At 38.6% G+C, this 7,300-nt stretch overlaps 1 pseudogene; it reads right to left on the reverse strand.

Annotated features, from left to right (window-relative positions):
* Positions 1 to 237: 237 nt before the first annotated feature.
* LOC136480379 (alpha-terpineol synthase, chloroplastic-like) lies at positions 238 to 6,864 on the reverse strand (annotated as a pseudogene).
* Between the last annotated feature and the right edge of the window lie 436 nt (positions 6,865 to 7,300).

The raw sequence follows: 7,300 nt of genomic DNA on the forward strand, positions 1-7,300 counted from the left end.
CCTACAAATAGCATTTCTAGGGGCGGCTGGTGATTGAGCCGCCCCTATAAATTAGACCACATTTGCCGCCCCTGCTGTTCCATTTGTAGGGGCGGTTGGTGTCTGGGCACCCGAGCACGCCACTGTAGGGGCGGCTCCATCACCAGCCGCCCCTACAAAAAAAAATCGAACCGTTGCTAAAAATCGTTTTTTACGTAGTGAAACACCAGTTTTTGTTTTGTTTTGAGGATCAAAAGTTTATACCTCGTATGATTCTGAAAGATCATCTGACAGCCTCAGAATTACGCAAAGTGCACGCACCATTTTAGGCATGCTACAAACCCACTCAAAAGATTTTGTTGTTGCTATTTCTCCCATTCCAAGAAATTAAGCGCATCTTAGTAGTTGCGAAGAACTACTTATTGCTGAAACCTGTAAATGCTCATCAACGGTTCCTGGGACATACCTCTCATCGCACCATTTCACCTCCATATTGTAAGCTCTCACGAGCTCTATTAACTACATATACAAAATACAGAACACTTAGCTAGCTGCTTCAAAAAAATATATAAAAAAATTACATATACTCAACTCCAACGATTCAAGAAAGCAAAGAATACCAATAATGGGGTAACCTCGAAGAAGTTATATAACATATTAGTCACTTTTGATGTTATTAAATAAATCTAAGAAGTTTGCCCTTCAAATGTATTTAGAAAACTAGAGCTTAATTTATCCCAAAGAACAAAATAGAGTTTGTAGAACTGAGGTGACAAAACATGTTTGAATAATGAACCAGTTATGTCATTGGGTCTTTCAAAACCAGTTCTTGTCGAGATACGGTTGTCATTGGTAGCATCACAACCAGATTTAGGACAATCAGACTTTTGGCCTGGCATGGAGAGCCAGTGAATCGGTATTGATGCTACCATCACCATCGGTCAACCAATAACACGGTTGGAAAGGAGCAGTTGTAAAACCGTATTCTGTAGTAATGCTTCCCTAAGTCTTGTCCTTCTTCGTAAAGGCCCTTGCGCTAGTTCTGCTTGGTGTTATCTACCATAATTGCATGTGCTGGTGAATTGTTATGACAACTTGCATGTTGAGATAGAATGCTAGTGACGTTTAGGATTATAAGATATACTAGAAGAATATCCCGCGTTGCTGCGGGGATTGCGAATGAATTTTAGTGGATGGTGTGGTTTGCTAACATGGACAAATAAATACATGTTATTGGATGATATGGCTTATTGGTGTGGATAGCTTGCATGAATAGTTGAGTACCATAATTGTATGAGCTTGTGGGTTGCTGATGTGAATGGCTTGCATGTGAAGATATAATTCTTAGTGGGGTTTAGAATTATAAGATAACAGATATAGATATAGATATAGATATAGATATAGATATAGATATAGATATAGATATAGATATAGATATAGATATAGATATAGATATAGATATAGATATACAATTTTAATATTTGTGCATGTTGTTTATTACGTTTCCCTTGCAGAACATCATGTACAAACTTTTCTAGTAGAGGTGCATGAAAAATATACATACTGTATATAATAAGTTTTAATTCAAGTAAAGCACATCTATATAAATTTGTCAAAGGGTGGTCCCAATCGCTTGCTGAATATTAATTAGCACAATACGTGAATAGAATGCTGACTTACAACGGTTCTAAGGTAGGACAAACGGTATTTCTCCTGTACTTCGAGCTCACGGTCAATGATTTTTTGATGTTATCCAAAACTTTGCCAAAAATTAACTTCAGGTTATCTGGTAGATCTTGAGCAGCCTTTAGATCCCAGCTTGACATAATTGAAGATGAATAATATTGTAAGTAAAAATCCAAATGAATGCTAGCTAACATAAGTAATGCTTTGGGAAAAAAAATGAAGTCTAAGCTCTTAATATAATGAGCCAAATGGACAAATAACCTTATCTTAAGTTTATTTATTTTATATTTTGGGCCCCCTTACTGTTTCAAGATAATAATGGACTGCCATCTCTAGAAAATAGGAAACAAAGTGAAAAATAAAAAATTGAGAAATATAGAAAACTAGTGTCATTTCTAGTGAGAAGTGAATTAATAGTATAAAAAAGTCATTTGATTTGGTCACCAGAGAAATATTGGAAAATTGAAGGCTCAATGATATTTTGGTAATCTTAAAGATATTTTAATATTAGCTAGGGTAGACCCAAAATTTCCTTGGTGGTCTCTGTTGTGAAGTTCTTCACAAGGATTTCATGAATTGTCAAGGTAGACAACCACTCCATCGTGAAGGTAGACCATAATGGTGGCAATGAAAGAACATTGTGATTCATCACTTGGTTACAAGAAGGATTGTTATTTTTTCCCCTAAAAAAATATGGACTGTCATTTTTTATAAATAATAACCTTTAAAAAGCTATACTGATTAATTAAATATTTTCAGCGCACATGACCTTTTTCATATTAACTTTCACAGGTTAAATTTGTACTTTTAAAAGAAGTAAACACCAGCTAGTGGTACAACTTTTAGTGTCGTCATTTAGGAAAGATGGTCTTGGAGCATGCAAATATCGATCGAGATACATACCATTCTATGCATTTTGTAAACAGGTCGCATTCTTGTGAAGTTCCATAGATATCATAAACATCCATCCAAGATTACTATAGTTGCCATCACCATAGTCAAAATTATTCGACCCTGTGAGTAGACTGGTTCAAAACATACTCCAGTCATCCAAAAATAGTTCTCCACGATTCTATCGCGAGTGAATGAGAAATTTGCTTGAAGCTGTAGATCCTTCCACCACCTGTGTACATTTATGAACTCCTTTTTTCACTACTAGAAGTTTGCAAAATAATGTATAGGTTATTATAAACTGGTATTATTGTAATAGTGCGTGCTTCTCATAAGTTCATTATTATAATTTTGGGAATATAAAAAACAGATGTTACTTACGCACCTTGTAAGGAGTTTTAGCTCCTGCTGATAACAATTTTGCATAAGATTGGAGTTCAACTTTGCAAGCGCTAATACCTTTCTGTCTATCATGGTGTCTTTCTCATATATTGATATATAGTTCTTGCAAATCATATATTCAAACCCTCCGAGGGATTGGGATATCAAGTGCACATGTCACATCACGAGTAAATGTCCCTTATTGATTCAGATAAGGTAACATTGAATTTAGACATCTTCTGGTGAAGAATATAGCTTCATCCGGTATTGTCTCCCCATGTGTGTCCTGAGATGCGCTGCATTATAAAGGCTAAGCATGTCCCTTGGTTCGTGCCATTCAAATCCCCCCTCTTCATCTTTAAATGTAGCAAACACATCTAGCGCATGAAATAAGACTTCAGATATTTTTTTTAAATAGAAGAGAGTGTAAACTGAACAAAATCTCGCACTTGGCCATTGATATGATTGCAGTTGAAAGCACCTCACCTATAAAGGCGTACTAATGTACAAAACGAAAAGTTAATGGTACACACACTACTATAGATTTTATTTTTGCAACACGGTTTTCACCGCCAGTTTGGCTAGAACTAACAGTGATAGTGTTTCACCGCTAGTTCAAAAGCCGCTGGGGCACTGTGGCTAGATAAATCAGTGGTGAAAATTGTTTTCACCATTGGGTCGGTGAATAATCCGATGATGAAAACCGTGGTGGTTATCATTGTTCGATCATACAAATTGTCAGCAGTGAAAACAATTTTCACCATCATTTTTTTGCCAACTATATATGCCACCCAACTAACAAACAGGCAAAGAAAAAAATCAAGTCGGTTTGAAAGTAGATGGGCATAGTGGACCTTTGAACAGGCGGTGAAAAATTGTTTCACTACCAGCTTGGCAGATGATCCTATGGTGAAAGCCATTGTGATTTTCAACACCAGATCGTCCCCCGAGCTGGCCGTGAAAGCAATTTCCACCACATACTCAAATGCTATGATCAGGCAATGCAAACCGCCTACAACAAAACTTGTTTCCTCTCCTCTACTTCCTTATTTCCTCTACACCCTTCCTTCACCATTCTTGTGGCTATTTTTCACCAAGTTGCTCATGGAGACTTCCAATTCTCAAAGGATGAATATCACCTCCTTGTTCTAAGGTTGGTAACTAGCAACCCTTTAATTTCCTAGCTTGTTTCTTTGGCTAAATATTGCATTTTCAGTTGAGTTACTTGAGTGTGAAGGAGAGCATCTTTCTTCCATTTAGATGCTTTCTGATCATGGAGGCTCCTGAACTTAATTTGAAGGTTGCACACGTACATGAACTTACTTTAAAGTTGGTATCTAGCCTCTACTTTAATTGATACCTTATTTGCTTGGTTATATTGTTTTCAACATGTTGAGATGAATGTGATGGAGATCACATCTTTAATTTAATTGTTGTTTTCATTTTAGAGGATATTTTTTAAAGAGTTGTTCAAGAGGCTCCCAAACTGTGAAGGTTGCACATAACCAGTATTATTACTCTATGGTTGGTATCTTGTGATTCATAATTGTGAATGATATAGATTCTTAGCAGGCATTTTTCATTAAATTTAATGGCATATATATTAGTACAACAGTACTATCTATGTCATACAGGTTACATTATTCACGGATGGATAATGGATGAATGTGCTTGGATCCTATGTCTGCCAAGTTCATAGAGCCACTGATCCTCCTCTATTAAGCTCTTCGCTGGATCCAAGCACAACCACAAAACCATTGTCATTGTCCAATTAAGATCTGCCATTTTAGACCCCCGCCCCGCCACCACTCATGGGTGAGTCACTGGCTACGGGAGATCCCTTGCCAGAGTCCGGCGATTAGGAGATCCACATCACCACCTGTGTATGGTGACTCCAGTGTGGATGACCGTCGTGACCCTAGCATGAACTAGTCTCAATCATTGCCACCACGCTCTTTCTCAGATCTGCACACGGTTTGCCAGAGAACGCCAAAGACGGATGAAAAGTGGGGACTCACGGCTGTGCTGGTGAGATGCGCACGGCTGTGCTGGTGAGATGAGTGTAGGGTCAATGGGTGAAGCACAAGCGAGAGAAGTGGAAGGGGGGGGGGGGGGGGGGGGGGGGGGGGGGGGGGGGCGGTGCAGCTGTGCTAGACAGAAGTTGGCAGTGAGCGGGTGAAACAGAAGTGTGGTGCTAGACAGAGTCTCCTGAAATCAATTTTATTGCTGTGTATAAATAATATTTGGTCTACTGACAAAATGGCGATGAAACAAATAATATTTTACTTGCAGGAGACATAATCAGTAATATTTACTTATTTTTTGGTCATGTTGGAGTTTTTAGAGAATAACTCTTACCTGCTGAGACTTGGTGACAATGACTACGGAGAAGATAGAACCACAAAGAAACCGTATGAAGATCACAGTCACTGACATCAGCATCAATAATTTGTGCTAGCACACTGTTGATCTCCTCTTCAAAAAGATAATCCAAGCAAAGGCGCTCCAATGCGTAGATCAGATGGACCCTCTGAAATAGGCTACAAGTACTTTGACATGATAGTAGTTTGGCCACATCTTCCTTAAGTTTTTGCGCTCGTTCTTCCATCAATTTCTAAGCAAAAAACAATCAGGTTAGAAAAATTACAAAGTATTAGTTGAGACTCGAGCGGGAGGCTAATAATGTTCCCTCCATTTCTTGCTATATATAGGGTCACAATATATTTAAAAGGTCAAACTGCATAAGCTTCAATGGACAAAATAGTCACCATAATGTTTATTGTATAGTCTGTTTTAATAGGACAATACTTCTTCATAGATCTAAAAGGACTACGATTTTTTGGCAATTGATGCTATATTTTAAAAACATCTATGGCCAAAGAATACTTAGATAGGATTTTCTAAATCTTAATTAATATACATACTACCTCTGTCTCTAAAAGAATACAAGTCTCACTTCAATGTTTAGGATGCGTAATAAATATCACTATATTGATTATGGAATATATTTTCATAATAAATATATTTAAAGATATAAATGTCGATACTAGTTTGTATAAAGCTATTCAAAGTTTAGGATTGCTTGATTCCTTGGGAAGTGAGATTTAATATATTCTTCTTTTGATGGAGGAAGAAGTACCATGTAAAATAAACAGAGGGACTAATATCTTTTTTTTTTTTTTTTACCACGGTCGAAACCGAATTTCATTACTAAATGCAATAAAATTATAGAGTTTTGTGATACGCATGGTAAACAACATAAAAAGCAACGCTAAAGCCATCTCCTAGACAACCAGGGTCCAGGAAGAGAGGCAACCTTAAGCTACCAGAACGTAAATAGAGACTAACAGCTACGAACTGTTAAAGTTTAGCAGCACTGCAACTTCTATTAACCCCCTCCATTACAAGCTTTTTTTTCAGAAAAGGAAATAGGGTGGGAACCTATATGATCAACACATATACACACGAGTGCTTTCGGCGGCAATATTCTGTATCATATGCATGCATGTACACGTGCTCATAATTATCCTTGTAGACAGGAAATTGCTAAAAGAAGTGTATATTTTAAAACAAAGGAAGAATATGTACTCGCTCCGTTTGAATTTATATGTTGTTTTGACTTTTCTATATACATAACTTTATATCTAGGTGTATAGCAAAAGCTATTTACCTAGAAAAATCAAAATAACTTGCAATTTGGAACAGATCCAGAGTGGTACATGTTATTGTTATTAGCTGCAGTAATTAAGTACATATTGATGAACAAACCAGTTGCAGGGGCTTCGTGGGGCTGCTGTATTCAAGGAAGAAATCTCCCCACAGAGAAGGGTGGAAACCGCCGGCGGGGTTCTCGCTCGAGCGTCGATCCTTATCATCCTCGAATGAGTAGCGCTGCTGCTGGCTGCCATGGCTGGCACAGGCCACCATTCTCGACTTTGGCCGGGATAGCAGCATGGCGTGCCGGAGCAGGCACGGTGACGACACAGACTATGGTGGCGTCTACTACTGTTGCAGGCTGCTGCGGCCACAAGGTGGTAGTAATCACACTCCACCCCATTTCGTACAGCAACAAATGCAGCTAGCTGCCTACCCTTGGTTGGTTCAATAATCATTCACTACCGGAGACCGGCTCTTTGCCGAGTGCCAAGTGGTTTGCCGAGTGTTCTTTTTCGGGCACTCGGCAAAGATGCCTTTGCCAAGTGTGGGGGTATTAACCCCTATACCCTTACGGCTAAGCTTGGGCTGGCCCGGATCGATGGTTTCAGTCCACCCGAAAGATGACATGCGGCCCGGTTAACCTGATCGGAGTCCCGCACAAGGAATCAAGACGGATTTGGCGACCAAGCAGGATCCTGGTCGGTTA

The sequence above is a fragment of the Miscanthus floridulus genome, chromosome 9, assembly GCF_019320115.1.
Source record: "Miscanthus floridulus cultivar M001 chromosome 9, ASM1932011v1, whole genome shotgun sequence".
In the NCBI taxonomy this organism is placed as follows: Eukaryota; Viridiplantae; Streptophyta; class Magnoliopsida; order Poales; family Poaceae; genus Miscanthus; species Miscanthus floridulus.